This window comes from Pongo abelii, chromosome 5 (genome assembly GCF_028885655.2).
Source record: "Pongo abelii isolate AG06213 chromosome 5, NHGRI_mPonAbe1-v2.0_pri, whole genome shotgun sequence".
NCBI lineage: Eukaryota > Metazoa > Chordata > Mammalia > Primates > Hominidae > Pongo > Pongo abelii.
In genome coordinates, this window is record NC_071990.2 from 81231822 (window position 1) to 81257291 (window position 25470).

Here is a 25470-nt window from a genome sequence, read left to right on the forward strand (position 1 = left end):
GAAATCCTTTCTGCAAGAGTCTGATTTAAGTGATATTTTTGTTGTTGTATATTTTCTAAAATGAAGTTTTGAAAATACAATAGGCTTAGAGGACAACTAGTAAAACAAAATGAAAAAGCTTCATTACATTCGTCCTGGAAATCAAGTACCAAAAAAGAAGGCACTAAAACCTTGGGATAAATAAGAAGTAGTAGTTTTTAATTATTTTTAAAATAATGAACTTAGAGACTAAGAAAAGCTTTTGAAATGTTGTATAGGCTCACCCACCGACAGGCATTTGCACACACATATTTACATACAATCTGAAGAGGTCCAAAAGGGAAAAGAACTCTATTAGGGTATCAGAAAACCAAATAGGCCATCTCTAAATTTCCGTTTTTGAAGTAATTTTTGTTATCTGCATTCGATGTTAGAGAGAAAAAACAAAGCAAAACAATGACAACTCTTAATTGTCCAAATAAGGGAAGAGTTTACTGGCATAGATAAATACAATCAATGGATAATTCTCAAATCATTTTTCTTTGATTTTGTAAAACTCATTTTAGCTTCTTTTGCCTTATGCTGATATTGAAATCTGGGCTTCTTGAGAACACACCAGTTGTTGGTTAGCCATATTTGTGGTAAGTTGCTGGAGCAAAGCCAGCCTGAATATTCTGTGAATGGTCTAGAAAGTGTGTGCAATATATGTGGATAATTATGAGCTTTCAACAGGTTTTTAATGTATTAATAAACATTTACTCCAAGGAGAAATCTGAGCACATTAATAAAGGCTGCAGTCAGTCCCACAGAGATACATATATCTTACCACAGCACGTGAATAGACTTTGAAAGGTGGCTACCATTTCTCCTTCCAGATTTTACAGATGAGAATAATCTACAGTTAGAGGCATAGTATTCTGCTCTGAAATGGCACAGGACAGAACACAAGAAAATGTCTGGCCTTTCTCTCTCTCACCTACCTTTTACTTTTCTCTCTATTTTGATGTGGTCACTTTCTCATCTCCAATTCTGAAAACAATTTTAGTGTGGGTCTTACTCAGTGTGTTGTTCTGGAGAAATCATGGGGGCACTCAAATGTAATGCTGAGTCTGATTCTTGTTAGGCTCCTAGTCAAGCACAGTTTTTAAATAGATGAAACCATTTTTGAGGTTTGTTTTGATAATACTTATATCAATAATTTCACCCTTAAAACAACACTCCTTAGTAGGTATTATTAACAGTGTTTATGAAGTGCAAATCAGGTCCCCAAGAAGCTAAGTTATCTGAGGTCACTAGGGTTGTAAGTGACAGAGCCAGTCCCAACTAACTGAAAATTCACATTCCCCATATACATATTTAGTTTCAGCTTCTTTCAGTCTTTGGGATATAGTAGATGCTCAGTTACTATTTAGTGAAAGGTGTTTGAAGGATATAAGTAACTTCAAAACTGCCCTAGCTTCCTGATGTGGCATCTAGCCAAACACATTGCTGTTCATCCTCCTCTATTCCCGACTAGATATTGAGCTTCTGTGCTCTTTGAAGCAGAGTGATGGACTAGACAACTCCAGCTGGAAACTTCATGTCTTGGGATGTATACAATTAAATGACTTCTTCACTTATAAACATCTTATTCTTTGAAGTTGTAGATACAATGATTTAAGACCTCCACATGTAACTTTTAGATAATAACATGTCTTTTAATCAAACAATAGGAGATAGGTTTAAAATACACCAAAGAGTAGCTGAGCCATTTATATCCTGGCATTGCATAATCCTACTTGCTACTGATGTCTTAAATAATTAAGAAATATTAAATGTTGACATTTTATAAGCACATGTAGTCTTTTTGTACTAATAATTAGTTTTTAATCCTGGAAAACATTAAAGTAATTGCAACCTGCTTTCACGTATTGAGTTTTCAGTGAAAATTTAAAGCAGCGATCTTATGTCTGAGCTTTACAATGGTATCTATATTAGAAAGTTCTAGAATGACTTCCTGTTATGTTTTTAGGTAAAAACTTCAATAATTCTATAACTATTTTTAATTTAATAGGCATATTTAACAATGGTCATTTTTACTATTGCTTCAAATCTTTAATCTTCTGAATTTATTGATGTTTATGTAAATAATGGTGTACATTAAGGAAGTTACCAGGCTTGGGGTTCTTGAACATACTGAATCCTTTTTCACATTCTTCTTGCCTTGGTTGTTGGCGTTCTGCCTGGATTAAAAAGAAAAAGCAAAACCAGAAACCATAAGTGAGAGACTCTTCATAATTCTATAACTAGTTAAATGTGTGTGTGTGTGTGTGTGTGTATGTGTGTTTGGTTTGAATTCCTGCTCCTTAGTGAACTGGGTATAATCTTTGACTGCAGACTGAGTCTATACATTTCAAGCCTTTCTTCTCCCTATATGACTCACATAATTCCTGTGTTGTGTGACATGGGAATGCTTATATTCTATAAGCCTGCATGTTTGTGTCAGAATAATAATTGAGTTGGTACAATGGATGAGAGGAGTATTTGGGGGAGCCATTTCTATGCTATGAAGGAGACCAGTGTTCTTAACAATATGTAGAAGTGACTGTGAATCACATAAATATAGCCTAGTAAACCCAATAAATGCACCCCCAAATTCTTAACTGAACTGAACCACAAATACTCATGGCCACTACCATGAGGAGGGGAAGTTAGCCAGCGAGGAAACTAAGCAGAAAGAGGTAGAAGGCCTACTAATTGAGGTTAAAATATGCCATGTTTGCAAATTTTATTAAAAAATATGACTATGTGAACACACTGTTAATCCCCCCTGCCAGGGCCTTGGAGGGATCCTCTGTGTGTGTGAGGAACCCTGAGGTTTTGGTTTCATTAGCTTCACAGTAAATCCACTTCTCTACTCCCAGACCCACCCTTTTCTATAATGATGTGGTCTTTTTTCTCCATAAAGACCTTCGTAGTATGTTGTTTGCACCTGTCTTACAGAGGAAATTAACTTACACTGCTTTCTTTATAATACTTAAGTGTGTGACTATACATACACACATACATATATACATCAATTAACTATGTATATACCTCCTTTTCTAGTATGGATCTGAGATTTTTGAGCATAGCTACTGTGAAATGCTTATTTTTGCATTCTATGCAACAGTAGGCTTTTTGAATAAATCTTTCTTCATACATATAAATTTATCCATCATTGATGGGCAAAGACATGGACATTTAAAAAGGCCTTTTGATATAAATTTCACTATCATCTTCCAAAAAGATTATTTCTATGTACACTTTTACCAGCGGTATATAAGAATTATTGTTTAATCACATTCTACAAAATGATTGATATTACTTAGGTTCCGAAATAACCCCATTGTATACATTTATTTGGGATAATTTTTATTTTTGCTACATTGAGTTTTGCTATTTGGCATCATGCTACATTTTTTATGACTTAAGTAATCTTTACATCTCTCAGGGAAGTTTAATAGTTTTATTTATTTATGTTTTACACATTCTTATTAAAATTTTCTGGCTATTTTATATTTTGCTGCTATTGTGAAAAACATCTTTTTTCTCTTGAATTTTTTATATCAACATTGAGGACATATAAAAAACTATTAATTTTGTGTATTTACTTAGTAGTTACCTATTAGTTATTTTCACTTGTTAACTGTAATAGTTACTCAGTTAAGAGATATTATTCCGGAGGGAGGAGCCAAGATGGCCGAATAGGAACAGCTCCGGTCTACAGCTCCCAGCGCGAGCGACGCAGAAGACGGGTGATTTCTGCATTTCCATCTGAGGTACCGTGTTCATCTCACTGGGGAGTGCCAGACAGTGGGCGCAGGTCAGTGGGTGAGTGCACCACGTGCCAGCCGAAGCAGGGGCGAGGCATTGCCTCACTCGGGAAGCACAAGGGGTCAGGGAGTTCCCTTTCCAGGGGTGACAGATGGCACCTGGAAAATCGGGTCACTCCCACCCGAATACTGTGCTTTTCCGACGGGCTTAGGAAATGGTGCCCCAGGAGAGTATAGCCTGCACCTGGCTCAGAGGGTCCTACGCCCACGGAGTCTCGCTGATTGCTAGCACAGCAGTCTGAGATCAAACAGCAAGTCGGCAGCCAGGCTGGGGGAGGGGCGCCCGCCATTGCCCAGGCTCGCTTAGGTAAACAAAGCAGCCTGGAAGCTTGAACTGGGTGGAGCCCACCACAGCTCAAGGAGGCCTGCCTGCCTCTGTAGGCTCCACCTCTGGGGGCAGGGCACAGACAAACAAAAAGACAGCAGTAACCTCTGCAGACTTAAATGTCGCTGTCTGACAGCTTTGGGGAGAGCAGTGGTTCTCCCAGCACGCAACTGGAGATCTGAGAACTGGCTGACTGCCTCCTCAAGTGGGTCCCTGACCCCTGACCCCCGAGCAGCCTAACTGGGAGGCACCCCCCAGCAGGGGCAGACTGACACCTCACACGGCCGGCCAGGTACTCCAACAGACCTGCAGCTGAGGGTCCTGTCTGTTAGAAGGAAAACTAACAGAAAGGACATCCACACCAAAAACCCATCTGTACATCACCATCATCAAAGACCAAAAGTAGATAAAACCACAAAGATGGGGAAAAAACAGAGCAGAAAAACTGGAAACTCTAAAAAGCAGAGTACCTCTCCTCCTCCAAAGGAACGCAGTTCCTCACCAGCAATGGAACAAAGCTGGATGGAGAATGACTTTGACGAGCTGAGAGAAGAAGGCTTCAGACGATCAAATTACTTCGAGCTACGGGAGGATATTCAAACCAAAGGCAAAGAAGTTGGAAACTTTGAAAAAAATTTAGAAGAATGTATAATTAGAATAACCAATACAGAGAAGTGCTTAAAGGAGCTGATGGAGCTGAAAACCAAGGCTCGAGAACTACGTGAAGAATGCAGAAGCCTCAGGAGCCGATGCGATCAACTGGAAGAAAGGGTATCAGCCCTGGAAGATGAAACGAATGAAATGAAGCGAGAAGGGAAGTTTAGAGAAAAAAGAATAAAAAGAAATGAGCAAAGCCTCCAAGAAATGTGGGACTATGTGAAAAGACCAAATCTACGTCTGATTGGTGTACCTGAGAGTGACGGGGAGAATGGAAACAAGTTGGAAAACACTCTGCAGGATATTATCCAGGAGAACTTCCCCAATCTAGCAAGGCAGGCCAACATTCAGATTCAGGAAATACAGAGAACGCCACAAAGATACTCCTCGAGAAGAGCAACTCCAAGACACATAATTGTCAGATTCACCAAAGTTGAAATGAAGGAAAAAATGTTAAGGGCAGCCAGAGAGAAAGGTCGGGTTACCATCAAAGGGAAGCCCATCAGACTAACAGCGGATCTCTCGGCAGAAACCCTACAAGCCAGAAGAGAGTGGGGGCCAATATTCAACATTCTTAAAGAAAAGAATTTTCAACCCAGAATTTCATATCCTGCCAAACTAAGCTTCATAAATGAAGGAGAAATAAAATACTTTACAGACAAGCAAATGCTGAGAGATTTTGTCACCACCAGGCCTGCCCTAAAAGAGCTCCTGAAGGAAGTGCTAAACATGGAAAGGCACAACCGGTACCAGCCACTGCAAAATCATACCAAAATGTAAAGACCATCGAGACTAGGAAGAGACTGCATCAACTAACGAGCAAAATAACCAGCTAACATCATAATGACAGGATCAAATTCACACATAACAATATTAACTTTAAATGTAAATGGACTAAATGCTCCAATTAAAAGACACAGACTGGCAAATTGGATAAAGACTCAAGACCCATCAGTGTGCTGTATTCAGGAAACCCATCTCACGTGCAGAGACACACATAGGCTCAAAATAAAAGGATGGAGGAAGATCTACCAAGCAAATGGAAAACAAAAAAAGGCAGGGGTTGCAATCCTAGTCTCTGATAAAACAGACTTTAAACCAACAAAGATCAAAAGAGACAAAGAAGGCCATTACATAATGGTAAAGGGATTAATTCAACAAGAAGAGCTAACTATCCTAAATATATATGCACCCAATACAGGAGCACCCAGATTCATAAAGCAAGTCCTGAGTGACCTACAAAGAGACTTAGACTCCCACACATTAATAATGGGAGACTTTAACACCCCACTGTCAACATTAGACAGATCAATGAGACAGAAAATCAACAAGGATACCCAGGAATTGAACTCAGCTCTGCACCAAGCAGACCTAATAGACATCTACAGAACTCTCCACCCCAAATCAACAGAATATACATTTTTTTCAGCACCACACCACACCTATTCCAAAATTGACCATATACTTGGAAGTAAAGCTCTCCTCAATAAATGTAAAAGAACAGAAATTATAACAAACTATCTCTCAGATCACAGTGCAATCAAGCTAGAACTCAGGATTAAGAATCTCACTCAAAACCGCTCAACTACATGGAAACTGAACAACCTGCTCCTGAATGACTACTGGGTACATAACGAAATGAAGGCAGAAATAAAGATGTTCTTTGAAACCAACGAGAACCAAGACACAACATACCAGAATCTCTGGGATGCATTCAAAGCAGTGTGTAGAGGGAAATTTATAGCACTAAATGCCCACAAGAGAAAGCAGGAAAGATCCAAAACTGACACCCTAACATCACAATTAAAAGAACTAGAAAAGCAAGAGCAAACACATTCAAAAGCTATCAGAAGGCAAGAAATAACTAAAATCAGAGCAGAACTGAAGGAAATAGAGACACAAAAAACCCTTCAAAAAATAAATGAATCCAGGAGCTGGTTTTTTGAAAAGATCAACAAAATTGGTAGACTGCTAGCAAGATTAATAAAGAAAAAAAGAGAGAAGAATCAAATAGATGCAATAAAAAATGATAAAGGGGATATCACCACTGATCCCACAGAAATACAAACTACCATCAGAGAATATTACAAACACCTCTACGCAAATAAACTAGAAAATCTAGAAGAAATGGATAAATTCCTCAACACATACACCCTCCCAAGACTAAACCAGGAAGAAGTTGAATCTCTGAATAGACCAATAACAGGAGCTGAAATTGTGGCAATAATCAATAGCTTACCAACCAAAAAAAGTCCAGGACCAGATGGGTTCACAGCCGAATTCTACCAGAGGTACAAGGAGGAGCTGGTACCATTCCTTCTGAAATTATTCCAATCAATAGAAAAAGAGGGAATCCTCCCTAACTCATTTTATGAGGCCAGCATCATCCTGATACCAAAGCCTGGCAGAGACACAACCAAAAAAGAGAATTTTAGACCAATATCCTTGATGAACATTGATGCAAAAATCCTCAATAAAATACTGGCAAACAGAATCCAGCAGCACATCAAGAAGCTTATCCACCATGATCAAGTGGGCTTCATCCCTGGGATGCAAGGCTGGTTCAATATACGCAAATCAATAAATGTAATCCAGCATATAAACAGAACCAAAGTCAAAAACCACATGATTATCTCAATAGTTGCAGAAAAGGCCTTTGACAAAATTCAACAACACTTCATGCTAAAAACTCTCAATAAATTAGGTATTGATGGGACATATCTCAAAATAATAAGAGCTATTTATGACAAACCCACAGCCAATATCATACTGAATGGGCAAAAACTGGAAGCATTCCCTTTGAAAACTGGCACAAGACAGGGATACCCTCTCTCACCACTCCTATTCAACATAGTGTTGGAAGTTCTGGCCAGGGCAATTAGGCAGGAGAAGGAAATCAAGGGTATTCAATTAGGAAAAGAGGAAGTCAAATTGTCCCTGTTTGCAGATGACATGATAGTATATCTAGAAAAACCCATTGTCTCAGCCCAAAATCTCCTTAAGCTGATAAGCAACTTCAGCAAAGTCTCAGGATACAAAATCAATGTACAAAAATCACAAGCATTCTTCTACATCAATAACAGACAAACAGAGAGCCAAATCATGAGTGAACTCCCATTCACAATTGCTTCAAAGAGAATAAAATACCTAGGAATCCAACTTACAAGGGATGTGAAGGACCTCTTCAACGAGAACTACAAACCACTGCTCAAGGAAATAAAAGAGGATACAAACAAATGGAAGAACATTCCATGCTCATGGGTAGGAAGAATCAATATCATGAAAATGGCCATCCTTCCCAAGGTAATTTACAGATTCAATGCCATCCCCATCAAGTTACCAATGACTTTCTTCACAGAATTGGAAAAAACTACTTTAAAGTTCATATGGAACCAAAACAGAGCCCGCATTGCCAAGTCAATCCTAAGCCAAAAGAACAAAGCTGGAGGCATCACGCTACCTGACTTCAAACTATACTACAAGGCTACAGTAACCAAAACAGCATGGTACTGGTACCAAAACAGAGATATAGATCAATGGAACAGAACAGAGCCATCAGAAATAATGCCACATATCTACAACTATCCGATCTTTGACAAACCTGACAAAAACAAGAAATGGGGAAAGGATTCCCTATTTAATAAATGGTGCTGGGAAAACTGGCTAGCCATATGTAGAAAGCTGAAACTGGATCCCTTCCTTACACCTTATACAAAAATCAATTCAAGATGGATTAAAGACTTAAATGTTAGACCTAAAACCATAAAAACCCTAGGCAATACCATTCAGGACATAGGCATGGGCAAGGACTTCATGTCTAAAACACCAAAAGCAATGGCAACAAAAGCCAAAATTGACAAATGGGATCTAATTAAACTAAAGAACTTCTGCACAGCAAAGGAAACTACCATCAGAGTGAACAGGCAACCTACAAAGTGGGAGAAAATTTTTTCAACCTACTCATCTGACAAAGGGCTAATATCCAGAATCTACAATGAACTCCAACAAATTTACAAGAAAAAAACAAACAACCCCATCAAAAAGTGGGCAAAGGACATGAACAGACACTTCTCAAAAGAAGACATTTATGCGCCAAAAAACACATGAAAAAATGCTCACCATCACTGGCCATCAGAGAAATGCAAATCAAAACCACAATGAGATACCATCTCACACCAGTTAGAATGGCAATCATTAAAAAGTCAGGAAACAACAGGTGCTGGAGAGGATGTGGAGAAATAGGAACACTTTGACACTGTTGGTGGGACTGTAAACTAGTTCAACCCTTGTGGAAGTCAGTGTGGCGATTCCTCAGGGATCTAGAACTAGAAATACCATTTGACCCAGCCATCCCATTACTGGGTATATACCCAAAGGACTATAAATCATGCTGCTATAAAGACACATGCACATGTATGCTTATTGTGGCATTATTCACAATAGCAAAGACTTGGAACCAACCCAAATGTCCAACAATGATAGACTGGATTAAGAAAATGTGGCACATATACACCATGGAATACTATGCAGCCATAAAAAATGATGAGTTCACGTCCTTTGTAGGGACATGGATGAAATTGGAAATCATCATTCTCAGTAAACTATCGCAAGAACAAAAAACCAAACACCGCATATTCTCACTCATAGGTGGGAATTGAACAATGAGAACACATGGACACAGGAAGGGGAACATCACACTTCGGGGACTGTTGTGGGGTGGGGGGAGGGGGGAGGGATAGCATTGGGAGATATACCTAATGCTAGATGACGAGTTGGTGGGTGCAGCACACCAGCATGGCACATGTATACATATGTAACTTACCTGCACGTTGCACACATGTACCATAGAGCCTAAAGTATAATAATAATAATAATAATAATAATAATAATAAAAAGAAAAAAAAAAAAGAGATATTATTCCAGGAAAAGATTATTCTTTTGGTTAAGGGCTTTTGGATATTAAGCTTAACCAAAGCTTTTTTAGCTTATAGAATTGTAATATGATTATTCTTTAAATCTCTTATATGATAAATTATATAAGATAAATTATATAAGATAAATTATATGATAAATAATATTCATATTAAGTCAGTATTACATTTCTTAATAAATCTTTTTTGGCCCTAGTTTTTTACTTGTTTAATATTCTGCTGAACTAGCTCCTAAATATAATGTAGGCAGGGATGTAGCTACAAGAATGTTTGTTTCTTGCAGAAGTGTATATGAAAGCAAAGATTTATAAACAATTTGAATGTCCCAAACTAGATATTACTTAAATAAATTAAGGCACATATCCCCAATGGAGAATAAGCAGACAAAATGATGTTATAAAGCTATATTTCCTAATATGTTTATATTATTTGGTAAAAGAGTAGTAAATATTGAATGAACTCATTAAAAGCACATTTGTATGTGTGTATGTAAGTGTTTGAGGTCTGTGAACACATTTGTGTGTGAATAAGTGGGTCTGTGTGTGTGTGTATGCATGTGTATACATACATTTGGAAAGATCTATGCTATAACTACAGCATGAGGTTTCTCCAGATAAATAAAGATCATATTATGTTTTCATATTATTTTTTAGAAAAATGATGTTATAGATTTTTTGCTAAAAATTCCATATACTCAATATGAGAAGTTCTTCTAATATCTCAACCTAGAAGTGAATGTTGCTAACAATAAGTTAACATCATTCCATATATCTCTTCTGTATAATAAACATATAATTAGAAAGATATATTAGCAGATACTATGGTTATATTGTATATGTCCCTCCAAAATTCATACATTGGAGCTTAATCTCCAAGGCTGCATTATTAAGAGGTGAGGCCCTGGGAGGTGATTATGTGGAGCCTCATGGATGGAATTAATGCCCTTATAAAAGAGGCTTGAGGGAGCCACCTATCACCTTCCATCCCTTCTACCATGTGAAGACAAAGCTTTTGGCCCCTTGCTCAAGGTGCTGCCTTGGAAGCAGAGACTGTACCTTCACCAGATACTGAATTTGCCGGTGGCTTGATCTTGGACTTCCCAGCCTCCACAACTGTGGAGCAATAAATTTGTTTATAAATCACTCAGTCTGAAGTGTTCTGTAATAGTATCAGGAATAGAGTAAGAGAGTAGAAATACCTTTAAAATTTTAATCATATTCTATATGCTATTTAATTTTCTTTGATCTTTGCATTTAAGAAATGATGATAAATTAAGTAAAATTGAATGGATTGCTCAATATCAGACTGTGGTTTTGCATTAGGACTTCCAGGAAAAAATCCATGGACTGGGTGGCTTAAACAACAGAAATTTAATTTACTTTCCCACAGTTCTGGAGGCTGGAAGTCTAAGCTCAAAATATTGGCAGCTTTAGTTTCTCCTGAGGCCTCTGTCCTTGGTTTGCAGATGGCTGCCTTCTTGTTGTGTTCTCACGTGGTCATCTCTCTGTGTTCTATGTGCCCTAATCTTCTCTTCTTATAAGGACACCAGTCATACTGTACTGGGGCCTACCCTAATGACTCCATTGTAACTTAATTACTTATCTAAAGACCCTACCATCAAAACAGTCACATCCTGAGATTAGGTGGAGGGGAAGGATACACAATTCAGCCCATAACAGGTTCTTTACCAAAATATATTATAATTCCTTAACCTTTGAGTTTCTTTCAAGGGTTAAGGAAAAGTGATTGTGTAAACATTAGGATGTTGGAATATCTTTCTAAAAATTATAGATTAGTCTTGTATGCTTACACTTCTTCCTACCACCTGTTAGTCATATATATGTGTGTGTATATATATATATATATTGCTTTTACACTGTCAATATTTATATTGTTTTGCAGTAAGTATAATTCCTATAGTCATTTAAGTTTAGTTCTATATTTGGATTGATTTAGTGCTCACCAGCAGTCTTATCATAGTTTCTCCATTTCATTTATTGCCCACTTTCTATCATCAAGTAGAATTTTCAAGGCAGGTCCATAAGTACTGCTATCTTTTGAATTATTTCACATTGGTGGCTATGGGTCTACTGTCTCTCTCCAAAGTTAGACTGACTGGGAGTACCATTTTGGGATCTTATTTTATTTTCCACAGGTGACAAACTGGTTACTTACCAGTTTGTCCAGCCAACAGAGAAATTTTTTCCTCAATAAAATTGAATAAAGTTAATTTTGTTGCTGGAATTCAAAAGTTGGGAGAATTAATACAAAAGTTTGGATTTCTGAATTTTCTTGAAAAAATCAATGATGTAGTAATATGACATCCTGTTAACTACATTTTTCATTTTCTTAACAGAAAATTGGCTGTGGCTACCTTGTTTTGATAGCACATGTATGCTCTCCACTTCACTGAATCCAACCTGTTTCAATTACTTTTATATCTTGTCTCATCCTTATAGGCATTAGAGTTGGCAACTCCAGCCTTAGAATTTTTTTGACATTGCACTATCATTTCATGGCACTGAGTACTGAACTAGTCATTTTACTGTGGCTTTTCCAGTCATTTCTTTGTGGGCTTTATTTGTTTGCATTTTTTTTTCTCTCAGGAAGTTCTCATGCATAATATTTCCTAAGTTCTCTTATATTTCAGAATATCTGAGTGTTGCCCTTATTCCTAAACTAACATGTCTGGCTACAATATGTCTTGAAAAATTTTTTTTTCCTTCAGTATATTCTGTTAGAAATAGATAATTGGTGCTGTTAAGAAAAGTCAGCATGGAGACAAAGGATCTCTCAGCAAGGCCATTTTTACTTTCTGCAGAAAGGGTGCTCCTCGCAGATTGAACAATGGCAAGAGCACACTTCAACAAAGGGACACAAATGTGTATCCCTTACACATTTGGGTCATCCTTACTGCTGTGTCCTGCATCCATTGGCTGGAGCTGGACCTCACAGTCTTAAGCTGATACCCAATTTTCTAATAACCTAAAACTTTCCTAAATAGGTAAGTGCAAGGGAGAACAAGGAAGGAGAAGAAGTTGCTTATGAAAGGTTTAAGGAAGCAATAACATTTCCAAAAAAGGAAGGGACATAAGCTATGAGCTAGGACTTGCCTGGGCCTGTCCAGACATTCCTGAGTGAGGCAAAGCAACTAACTGGGCTACAGTGTAAGAACTAATAGTTGATAGGAGGCTTTAGAGTAAGAAGCTATTATTTCTAGTGTCTATTATTTTATTTTTAAACCAAGATGAGCTTTGAAGAGGAACTTTTCTACTTTCTACATATTCTATATATTTGTTCTACTATTTTCTGGGTTAATTTCTTGCTGTGGGGAGGTCAGCAACCAACCTGGTTTCCTCCCTTTTATTTGACTTGTTCTTTCTGTCTGGATGGCTGAAAAAAATATTTCCTTGTCCTTGAATCTTAATAACTTAATCAGGATAGTCTGCAGTGTTGATGCTTCCTTCTGTATATATTTTTTTCCTAGGTGACAAGGTCCATCCTCTACTGTGCTTCTCTTTAATTTCAGAGACTTTTCTTTTTAATATTTTTATTTCTTGTTTCATTTTCTTGGGTTACAATGATAAGGACATAAAATATCCTGTTACTTTGCCCTCTATAAGCTTAGTTCTAATTTGTTAATATTATCTCAGGCCTTTCCTCAATCCCATTAATATGACATTCAGCTTGTCTTTTTTCGTGCTATTTCTAATTTATCAAATAGACATGTAATGGGTCTAATGATGTTGTTGGACTCTCAATTTATCTCTGTCATCTTCCTTTGTATCTACTCCTGTTGTTTTATGAGCTTTCATATTTTTGGCTTCCTATTCTAAGTTCTTGCACACTGTGAAGCAAGTTCGAGGAGTTTATTCTGCTCTTAAATACGGTTTCTTTCCATCTAGAATTTTGCTGTCTCTTTTGTATGCCATGTCACTTTTCCTCTCTGCATTTTTGTTGTAGTTATGCATAACTGCAACGCCATTTCTTTTAGTCTTGCTCATGCTTACCGTGGGCAGCTCCCAAACCCTCTCTTTGCTCTGAATGTGTGTCTGAGTGAATTCTCTAGGATACTTTTGCCACTAGGTCTCTCCAGTTTGGCCTGTCTCAGAGCTGTATTCTGATGCCTGAGTGTTGCTGTTACTCAATTTTTCTCTAGCCTCAAGTCATGAGAGTGAAGAAGGCAGAAAGCTTAAGCTCCACTTTTTCTTCTTTGAGTTGAGTAAATTTTCTGTATTACAATCAACTCCACCGAACTAGGAATGTGTTCTCTTCCTACTCACTTCAGTTCAATCTTCTGATTTGTGTGTGATGCCCTGAAGCGTATGCTTCCAGCAAGGAGAGTTTGTTTAGATTATTCATTTTCCTTGTTTTACTTACACATTCTTCCAGCAGCCTTTTGTGTATGCTCCTTACTCCCCAGTCAGAACAGGAAAAGATAATGATTCCTATGGGGTTTACCCCCATTACAGTTAATTGGGGTAGAGGTGACATCACTTTCTGTTTAATTTGTCAGCTTTTGGTGCTCACAGGTTTTTTGTTTGTTTGTTCTTATTTATCTACTCTTTTGTACTGCTGGTGTTTTTTAGAACCCTTTCTTTTCCCCTCCCTTGCTAGTAGAGCGTAGAATGACACTCACTGAAATTTTTCTCTTCCTCTATTGAGTACCTTTGGTAGGGGTGCTTGCATAGCTGTTTTCCTGACTCTTTCTCCAACAACCTACTTCTTCAGCTTCTCCTCATTTTTAGGAATACCATTAAGACTTTTGAGGTGTTAATTAATCATCTGCTTTTCCTATCATTTCTTCTGAAAGATGCAGATAAGTTTAAAAACTTCCTGAACCAAAAAAGCAATTTTTATTCATTTGTTTGGCACTTCTTTTCAAAATTTGTGTTTTGTGTTTCTTGTTCCTTTCATCAAGTGTTGGGGTAGGAACATTCTCTTATCGGGCTTATCTCTACTGTCTCACCTTGGAAGTCTAAACTATCTTTCTGTTTGTTTTTCTTTTTATCTTTTTTTATGAGACAGGCAGATACGTGTTTATTTGTTTAAAACTTTTTTCTACTGTGGATATATACTGCTTTGGTTAAATTGTTTAAAAATTTAAAACATTAATCTATCTTGAAATAGTTTTTATATCATTTATTTAGACTTATGTAACTCCTTTAAAATTTTATATCATTTAGGTTTATATAAGTATGTTTATAACACATTATATTATAATTTCTATTTGAACTATTTATAACAATTTTGCCACCAGAGTTATGCTAGTTTTATATAAAGATGTGGGAAGTTGAAATAACTTTATGTATTCTGAAAATATTTAAACAGCATGATATTTATTTATTAAATTTTATATTGAATTTACTGGTCTCAGTGGTTATTTCAGAGGTACATTTTGATAACTGTTTCATTATTTTTCATGGTTATTAGCATATTTTTGCTCCTTGAAATAATTTTGATAATGTCTTAATCTTATATTTAACCTAGATTTTTCCATTTTTCCACTGTAGTAATCTTATTTCCATCACAGTAATTACATATTTCCTTTATAGTAATTTTCTTTTTTATTATTTGATTTCCATGAGTGCATATCAGAATACTTTTCCCCATATTTTTAGCTGGGTAAATGTTGTATTTGATTATATCTTTATAGCCTTTAGAAAACTACATTTTCACCATAGTTTTTTAGCTTTTTGTATTTTAGAGGGGAAATTTGAGGCAAGTATCATTTTTGTGCTTGTGTGTATTATGTATATATATTTTGTACCTAGACTTTTATACATTGCTTTTTTTTAAAATAAAAATAGGTATGATATATCATTAATTCTCTCTTTTTGATGGCCCATTTTTTAAATTCAGGAAACTTTTCTTTTATAATATCTTTGATTATTGTTTTTGTCCAATTTATTTTTCTCTGAGTAACAATTATTTGAATGTTGGTTCCATAGTCTCTGTCTGCCATATCAATTCTCTTTCCTCCATCATTTTCCTCTTTTTTCCTCATATTCTACATATTAAGAGTGCTTCTTAAATGTGTTATTATTACATTATTATTATATCACTATTTTCAATTTCCAACATATATTTTACTATTTGCCACTATCAATGTGGCTGACAGTTTTCTACTATTTTTAAAGTTTTGTGAACCCTACTGTTTTAAAGTTTTTTGAAACTCTCATATTGTATTTATTTTAAATCTCATTCTAAAGTTTTTACAGCTTAACTTTTGCACTTTTTATAGCTTTCTGCTCCTGTGTCAGAGACTACCTTCTTTGTATCTTTTGGGGGATGACAGTCAGAAAAACAATAGTATCACAACAAGAACAAAAACAACAACAGTAGCAACAACAATAAAACTAACACAAAAAACCCCCACAACAACAAAAAACCCAGCAAAGAAAGAAAAAAATTTGGTTAATTTTTCAGATATTTTTCTGTGCATTATAGTAAGTAGTTGTCAGAGGTGAACTTTTCTTTCCTGTCTTCAGACTCTGTATTAATAAGGGTTCTCTAGAGTGTTGGAACTAATAGGATAGATGTATATATGAATGGGACTTTATTAAGGAGAATTGACCTACACAGTCACGAAGTGAAGTCCCATAATAGGCTGTCTGCAAGTTGAGGAGCAAGGAAGCCAGTCCAAATCCTTAAAACCTCAAAAACAGGGAAGCCAACGGTGCAGCCTTCAGTATATGGCCAAAGGCCCGAGAGCCCCAGAAAACCACTAGTGTAAGTTCAAGAGTCCAAAAGCTGAAGAATTTGGAGGCTGATGTTCAAGGGCAGGAAGCATCCTGCACGGGAGAAAGTCTGGAAGACTTAGCAAGTCAGCTCCTACCACCTTCCTCTGCCTGCTTTATTCTAGCTGCTCTGGCAGCTGATTAGATGGTGCCCACCCAGATTGAGGGTGGGCGTGCCTCTCCCAGTCCACTGACACAAATGTTAATCTCCTTTGGAAATACCCTCACTGACATACCCAGGAACAATACTTTGCATCCTTCAATCCAATCAAGTTGACACTCAATATTAACCATCACAGACTCAAAGTTCTATTTCTTTCTTATCTCATGCATTGCTTTATAAGACTATAAGGTTGTTTGCTGGACCTGGTACACATCTTAATCTCTAGACTGTAGAAAGCCTTCACCTAACTAGGGTAATTATCTTCTGTAGATTCCATCTTCTCTTATCCTCACAACCTGAATCTTTTTGGAAAGAACCTACAATTGTAAGACACATACTTTGGAAAAGTATGTAAGATACATACATACTTACAAAGTATGTAAGATACATACATACTTACAAAGTATGTAAGATACATACATACTTTGGAAAGAACCTACAATTGTAAGATACATACTGCCATCAAGGATCTTTTTCCCTTTGCCTTGGTTTTGCTTGGAGTGGTGTGATGGTCATTACGCTCACACATAGTTGAGCTCCCATCAATCAGTCTACATTTGCTCAAACACCATCCCCAGAAAAGAAGAGCGTAATAACACATCATTGTTTTCTGGGGATGGTGTCTGAGCAAATGAAGATTGATTGATGGGAGCTCAACTATGTCTGATATAAGAAACAGCACAGTGGTGGTAGAGGATTGGATGCCCTGATATCATGTCCATGTAGCTGGCCAGAGAAAGGAAGAATGGCAGAAGGCCATGAAAGAAACACTCCCAGCTGAGTCCATTCCAAGGGACCTACTTAAAGTCTGACAAACATTTTCACCATATGTCATGAAAAGAAATTAGCCCTGTCCCCACACCCAAGTGTAAGAGTGTCTGGGTATGTAGCCTTTTGTTCTGGGTGGCAATATACCCAGGGAAAAATAAGGGTACTGAGAAGGATGAGAGAGAACAGGTCTTTCTGTAGGCAACTGTCTATCTTTGTCATAACCTAGGTCTCAGTGAGTTGGGGCTGACAGCAGAAGGGATTAAAAAGTATTTTCTGTTATTAACCATAAACTACAGGAAGGACCAGCATGATCTCAGTCATCATTTTATCTCAGGCTTTCTTATTATATTCCTTATATTATGTTCAAATTTCTTCCTCCTCCTCCAGCAATGTTAGGGTGGCTGCTATGTTGAAAAGAGACCACATATTGTTAAAGTCTGAAATTGCATGCCTCACCTTTCCACACCCTCCCTTTTGCAGGCCAAGTTGTTTGTTCTCTTCTTTTGGGGCAATACCTAGCAGATTACTCATATGACAATTAGTCAGCCCTTGTTCCCTGATGCCACATCCTCCCCAACCAACTACCATGTATCAAAGAGTCCTGGGACTCCCACTTTTGTCTTTTCTGTTACCAGCACACTTAATTTCCCACTCACCATCTTGCTTCTTGCCTCCCATTCTGTTCCTACTTATAGTGTTAATACTATCAACAGCAATGACTAGCATTTTTATTGTTCTTTACTTCTTACAAAGTTCCTTCTCATATTTTAATTTTTATCTCATGTGCACCTCACAGCCATCCTGCTGTTTTCAGAAGGCATGTATTTCAGAAGGCTGGCAACTAAACAAATTCATGTGAGTAACGGGTAGAAATGTAAGTCCAACCCAGATCTCCTAACCTCACATCTCATGCTATTTCTATCACACTATGCTGCAAGCTACATCTCTTGTATATTGTCTCCCAACAGCAGCAGTACAAATGATAAAAAGTCCTGGATTAGTGGGTACATGAGAAGGAAGGTTACAAAGTGCACTAAATTGAAATGGAGGCCATGAGGCCCAAATAGTTGGAGATGGTCCTTGCTACAAAGTAGGAATGAGCAGTGACTATTCGTGCTTAAGGACACATGGACTTCAAAATATTCTTTTCTCTTACCAAAATGTTCCTGGAACTGGACAATATTAATAGGACAAACACTGGAGAAGTTCACAAATAATGAACAGCTGCAATAGCAAATCTCTCTTCCTCCAGAGGGTTTTATCAGAGCTCGTGTGCTCCTGGCTTAATGCTTAATGCTTCACCAAGGGAAGCAATTCATTGGTGGAAGCAACCGTGCAGATCAGAGATTAGTTTTCTTTCTTTCCAGTGGTTTGGGACCTCATAGAATAGCCTCAGATAAAAGAGGAAGCTGCAGGCAGAAAGCCATGAACTCCTGAGCCTGACTGTAGAAGACAGGCGAATAGGTGGTAGAAATACAGTGATAATTTTTCCCAAGGGAGTTAGACAGCTTTTAGTGAATGAGAGAAGCATAGCACAAATTAGTTCAGATCAAGTTCTCAGCTTCTAAGCTTGGGTTCCTCAGGCTATTTCTTGACTTTCTTTGAAACCACTGAAATCTGTAATAATACCCTAAGCTTCTGTTTTATTTTAGCCACCACATAGGCTATACTCAGATGTAAACATATTTGTCTAATTTAGCCTCAGCCCAGTACATTCAACATTTTATCAGGAAGTTACAATTTTACTGCTGTGTCCAGGGAGTGGTATGGAGGGTAGTGCAAGTGTATTAGTCAATTCACACACTGCTATAAAGAACTACCTGAGGCTGAGTAATTTATAAAGAAAAGAGGTTTAATTGGCTCATGTTTCCACAGGCTATACAGGAAGCGTGGCTGGGAGGCCTCAGGAAACTTACAATCATGGTGGAAGGCAAAGGAGAAGCTGGCATGTTCTACATGGCTGAAACAGGTGGAAGAGAGAGAATAAAGGGGAAGGTGCCACACACTTTTAAACAACCAGATCTCTTGAGAACTCTATTATGGGAACAGCAAGGGGCAAGTCCTCCCCCATGATTCAATCACCTCCCACTAGATCCCTGCCCCAATACTAGGGATTACAATTCGACATGAGATTTGGGTGGGGACATAGAGTCAAACCATATCAGCAAGGAAGAGGGCTGGGCCTTTATGGATATATATATAGACTTGTGAGAGCTTTATATTTGATCACTGTGCCATTTACTCTTCTATGCAATGTGGCATTTAATCATCAGTGTGATTTGCACAGACTAAAGATAGTAGGGCTGGATAATATTTTAAGATAATAATGTACTTGTTTCTGTTATGTATTCAGTTATTTATTCATTCAGCCATTCAGCAGATATTTACTGAGTGCATCTATAGTGTGCCAAGCACTGTTTTACCTGCTAAGGATACCACAGTGAACAAGACTAGCAAAACAATTCTTGTCTTCATGAAAATAGAGCATGCACTCTACTCAATTCCTCATGAATAGCCAAGAGGAAAGCAGAAAACATCTTTGTTTTCCATTAACCTCAACTATGCTCACAAATGCGAAGCCTGCTGTACCATTGACCCAAATAAGTGTGTTTGGCTGCCACAGTTAAAAAATGTTTAATATTAATGCTTTTTGAGGTTCTTTCCCTTCCCAGTGTACAGCACTCTCTATCAGTCTTTATTCTATTACAACTGTCTTGCTTCTCCTATTTATTCTTTTCCTATGGCTCCTGTAAGTGTCAGACTCTTAGGATTTGGGCCTAAATCCTAAAAATTGGAGAACTGTGAAATAAGTAAAAGTGAGACAAACATTTTTAAGTCCCAGAGAATTATGTGTAGAAGCCGGGGAGTTTGGGGAACCCCAGTCACAAACTGAAATGAGATTCCCCTCCAGCCTGTAGGGGGAGAGGAGCAAATAGTTGGTGAGCGCTGGAGCAGTGGCAACTCTGCTTCCTGGGATGGAGAACCCAGAAGAATCTAGCAGGGAGTTACTCTGCAGTGCATTTAGTCAGACTGAGCCATAGATGCTTCATAAGAAAGTCTCATAGTAACAGTGTGAGGAAGCAGCTGATAGGGACAGAGCCCACAGACATACTGAGGATGACCCATTGGGTTGAGGATTGACACTTGATGAACACAGAACATTGAACTCCACACTGTGCCTGGGACTAGTCTAAGATTTCTGAGCCATATCCCAACCCTGGGGGAGAGCGGACACTTCTCAAATAACTGAGGTTGCACTTTCCCAGCTGGGATAATGCTTGGATTCAGCAATAAAGTTAAGTACTGAATAATCAGGAGAATGGTGCTTCCTGTACGCTACAGTCAGTGGAATGAAATTTACGCCTGTTTTGCTAGCTTGTAGGGGAAGCTTCTACCACTTTCCATTAGGGTAGAGGGAAATGATCATATTTTGAGATGCAGGATGATTTTTCCTTGTAATCTATCTGTCTTAGTTGTTGTCATTTTTTAAAGGGCTTGGTCTGTGATCTATCTTTCCCTTTTAAATTTTTCTGGCACTTTTTTCTTATTCTGTAGGCTCCTTCATTCTCATATCTCTTGGTTCAATCTGAACGCATGGAGTATTTTCAAGACCATACTCTCCATAGATTAGCTACGGAGGCAGCCCTTTGTTTCTACAGCCTCACAGGCTCAGCACCTTTCCACAGATCTCTCTCCTGGCTCCTGTACTCCTTCTCCCTCATGCTTCCAAGCTTCTCCACGCTGCTCCCTCTTAAACCAGAGAAGTCCAAAGTGCAGTCCCCAGGCCAGCAGCTCAGTAATCCTGGAGTCTTGTTAGACATGCAATTTCCAGACCCAGCTCCAGACCTACTGAATCAGAAATCTGCAGCTGGAACCCAGCCCGCCAGGGGACTTGGAGGCTTGCTTATGTTTGAGAATTCCTGTTCTGAAAGGAAACATTAAGAATGTAGCATCCTGTGACAGGCAGCAAGAAAGGCTCCCCCAGAAGTAAACAAAAGTGTCTTGTGAGGAGTGCTGCTGTCCTTTATAAAAAACAAATACACTGATGTCCATTATTAAATTTTCAAGCTCTCTTTTATAAATTCCAACCAATTCTCTCCACATCTAAATCAAATTTAAATGTTTTGACATTGTGGGTAACTTTTCAAGAAAATCCTAAAATCTAGAGATTTCATTTTACTTTTAGTCCTCTTTGCAGTGTTGTTTCAATTGATTTTCCATTATGTCATGTGTATTTTCATGGCTATATATGGTGGATATTATTTGATTGTCTTATTGGCCTCAAAAAAAAAAAAGAAGAAGAAGAAAAGAAAGACTTGGCTTTGTAGAAAGCATGTGGAAAGTTAGATGGAAATTCTTAAATGAAGTGTTGCATGATTACTACAGGTTTTCTTCTGGTAATTATGCATGCTCTTTATGAAACTCTTCTTTTAAAAAGTGCAGAAAGTTGAGACTTAAAAAATCTGAAACCTGGACAAATTTAATATTTCCAACAAGAGAGTCAGTGATCAGCAATACTTTTTTTAGCTTCTGTGTTTGCATAACATGCAAGATTTGCTGCCTGCTCATTTACATTTTCACTCAACAGTCTAACATGAATGGAGTGTTTTACTTTTTCTCAGCCAGTAAAGTATTGATTCTGCACCACAAGGGGAAAATATAAATGTAGGTCTTTCAAAGATGATCTCAACCATAATGTTAGAAAATTGCGAAGTGTTAGAAATCTTAAGTATAGTATTGGCGGAGAACAAAGTTTCACAATTTGGGATGCATAGTGTAAAATCTTTAGATTCTATTTTTAATAGTCAAACCAAATCAAAATGATGAGGCCAGTTAAATCTCTGTTAAAAAGCCAAGACCTTTAAACCTCCAGTGTCATACATTTGAAAAAAAAAAGTAGGGTCAACTATCTATATAGATAGTAAAACACAAATCCTGAACATTCCCAAAATTGAAAATAAAATTCCCAGTGGATCAGTTATGGCCTCCGAAACAAATCTGCTCCTCAATTCCCCAAGAATACTGAATCTTATTGGAAAAAAATGCATTTAGTAGAATACTACCTCTGTAAATGTATTAGGCAAAAATCTCACTCCTTTTTTATAGGTTCATTATGAAAAAGTTTCACTCCTATGGTATAGGTAGTTCATTTCTGATTACTATGTCCTTTTATTTTGTAGCAGTAACCACCCACTCAGTAATTTCCATGCTGATGTGAATTGTATTTTAACTTGTGGTGCTGTTTTATATTAGTGTGCACTGGCTCTGTCTTCTCCTTTCATTTCCTTGAGGGAAGTATAGTATTTAGACAGCAAATTATTGTTTTAAAACAAGGGATGGGGGTTATTGTTAAGGCATAGTGAGAAGATTTACTTTATCAATCAGAATTGGTTTGTTCTGAAGCAGTGTGTCCAAAAGGAAGCCAAGTAGAAACATCCATGTTTTAATCATGAGAAACCTTGATATTGTTTGTGCATGAATAAATACATTAAAGGAAAACATGTGGAGTGATCATGTTTGAGTTTTTCCTTGTGGTGTTTGCCAACATGAGTAATTATGTATTAGATGTTAAATCAGGTTGAATTTCCAATTTGACATTGTCTCTTTCTTTGTTTTCCCTTATTTCCTTCTTTCTTTCCCACTACCGCCACACCATTTTGTCATTTGATACATTTATTTGAAGGATGTGGGCATCATCAAATTAAAAAACGTGTTACTCACCTACTAGCTGAATAACTGAGCTTGGTATAGAAATATGCAATTGAAGAGGAATGGGTCCCTATGAGTAAACAGAAGTGCAGTGCTCAAGGAGCCAACAATTTAGTGGTGGCACAGACATGGACACAAAGAATCATAACACAGTCAGAATGTGCTATAATAAAACTATAAATATAGTTTTAATGGAGCCATTGTATGAAACAAGAGGGAATGCATACATTTCTTTATAGAAGAAATAGCTTTCAGCTTGACCTTAAAATCTGAATAATGTTTGAAAGATGAAGATAGAATAAAATGCTCTATCAGATGAAGGTAACAGAGGTGGGTAAGTGTGCAGATAGAAATGCAGATGTCATGAATTGCGTCTGTGGAAGATGCATTAATATAAAGAAAAAAGTCAGACCATAATGAAGACTCTAATAAAGGGATTTTAACAAAACCAAAAACAAACTAAGTGAGTGACAGAATGCCTCAATGAGGGAGGACATGGCTCTGAGATGGTCACTTATACCCTCCTACCCAGCTCCTCCTCCATTCCAATGACAATGGGGCTATTCTGGTTGAGAAATATATTGTCTAACCTAGAGGCCAAGAAGCAGAGATGATAATAAGATGGTGGGTTCCAGGAACGTGAGCTGTATAAATCTGTTTATAAAAAACCTGACATGGTTTGGCTGTGTCCTCACCCAAAATCTCATCTTGAATTGTAATCCTTATACTCCCCATAATCTTCGTGTGTCAAGGGCAGGATGAGGCATAGGTAATTAGATAATAGGGGTAGTTTCCCCCATGCTGTTCTCGTGATAGTGAGTGAGTCTCATAAGATCTGATGGTTTTATAGGCGTCTGGCATTTCTCTTGCTTGCACTCACTCTGCCCTGCTTCCCTGTGAAGAAGGTGCTTTCTCTTTGCCTTCCGCCATGGTTGTAAGTTTTCTGAGGCCTCCCCAGCAATGCAGAACTGTGAGTCAATTAAACTTCTTTCCTTTATAAATTACCCAGTTTTGAGTATTTCTTCATAGCAATGTGAGAACAGACTAATACAACACCAAAGCATCCCAAAATTTCAGGCCACTATTCATTAATCAATTAGTCTGTTACTCAGAATGTTTGTTTTATATATTATTTGTCCAAAGCAGTTTACTTCAGGTGTAACATTTCTCAAGCAAAATAGCCAGATTATTGAACTAAATTTTAGAATTAAATTTACTAGATATTTTGGAATCATGTAAAACCAGCCTATATAAAAAGCATCTTCATCAGTGAGTTGGCTGGAGTTATTGTTAAACAAAAGCCATAGCACTCTGTCATGGGATTGAATTTAGTTTCCTACCACATTTTTTTTCAAGTGAGTCACTAAAACAACATTCTGACCCCACAATATGTTACCAACAAAAGCACTTCTTTATTTTTCTCTGGTTTCTCTTTGCAGCCAAGCAAATATCATATTCATCAGCAAGAAATCCCCAAATACCAAGCAGCATACCAGCATCTGCATGGGCCACGGATTCAGGACAGATTTCAAATCCTGGAAGAGAGACTTAATATCCTCTTCTTCTTGGGCATGATCTAGAGCAAAAAATGATTTCACTGACCCATGTCAGTCTTAACACGTTGTTTCTCAGAAACAGACAGGGATCTCCATCAGGTATTATTTGTTGAGGATGTCTGTATATAGAGCACGAAACAGGAAATTGGCCTTTGCAGTATGCAGAAATAAATCTTTGGCCTTGGAATAGCCTTGTCTAAAACTCTGAAAGTGAGAATTTCTACTGAGGTTTATTCTGAGTGTTTACATGTTAAGATCAGATGCAACCATTTTCCTTTTCCAAGTCAAGACTACTCTTTTAGGGGGCCAGTAAACACTATTATCTTTAGCAGTGCACATTGCTATGATAAAAAATTTAGCCACTTACCCTTATCTGACAGTCCAAGTCTCCATGTGCATACACATTGATAGAGAGTAGTTGCCAATTACTGAGTCAGTTATCAATTCGCTTTGATGTCAAATGGCAGCAACATAGTTTCCTTTATGGTGAGCTTCTGAGCAGCAGCTTAGGACAAGGAGGAGACCAATAGGAATTCCAGGAGAGGGTGGGGCTGCACGCACATCCACAGTCAATGCTTAGAAAGCCTGATGCAGCCAGGAGTAACTTGCACAAGAGCAGATGTGGGCTTTTGTCATACTTAAAACAATAGCTTTGCTCCCCTCTAATAACAAAATAAGAAATCCCCTGAGTCGTTAGATGGAAGAACATAAATTATAATCATATTTTCCGTATTTTAATAGTTCACTGTTTAAATCAGGGTAGAATTAAAACTCAACATTTGGAG

At 37.6% G+C, this 25470-nt stretch overlaps 1 long non-coding RNA gene across 1 annotated transcript; it reads right to left on the reverse strand.

Annotated features, from left to right (window-relative positions):
- Window positions 1-178: 178 nt before the first annotated feature.
- On the reverse strand, window positions 179-25229 carry LOC134761536 (uncharacterized). Its single transcript, XR_010140249.1, has 3 exons — window positions 25053-25229; window positions 24623-24804; window positions 179-2201 (listed from the first exon to the last, which is right to left on the reverse strand). It is a non-coding gene; the product is annotated as an uncharacterized LOC134761536 (long non-coding RNA).
- Between the last annotated feature and the right edge of the window lie 241 nt (window positions 25230-25470).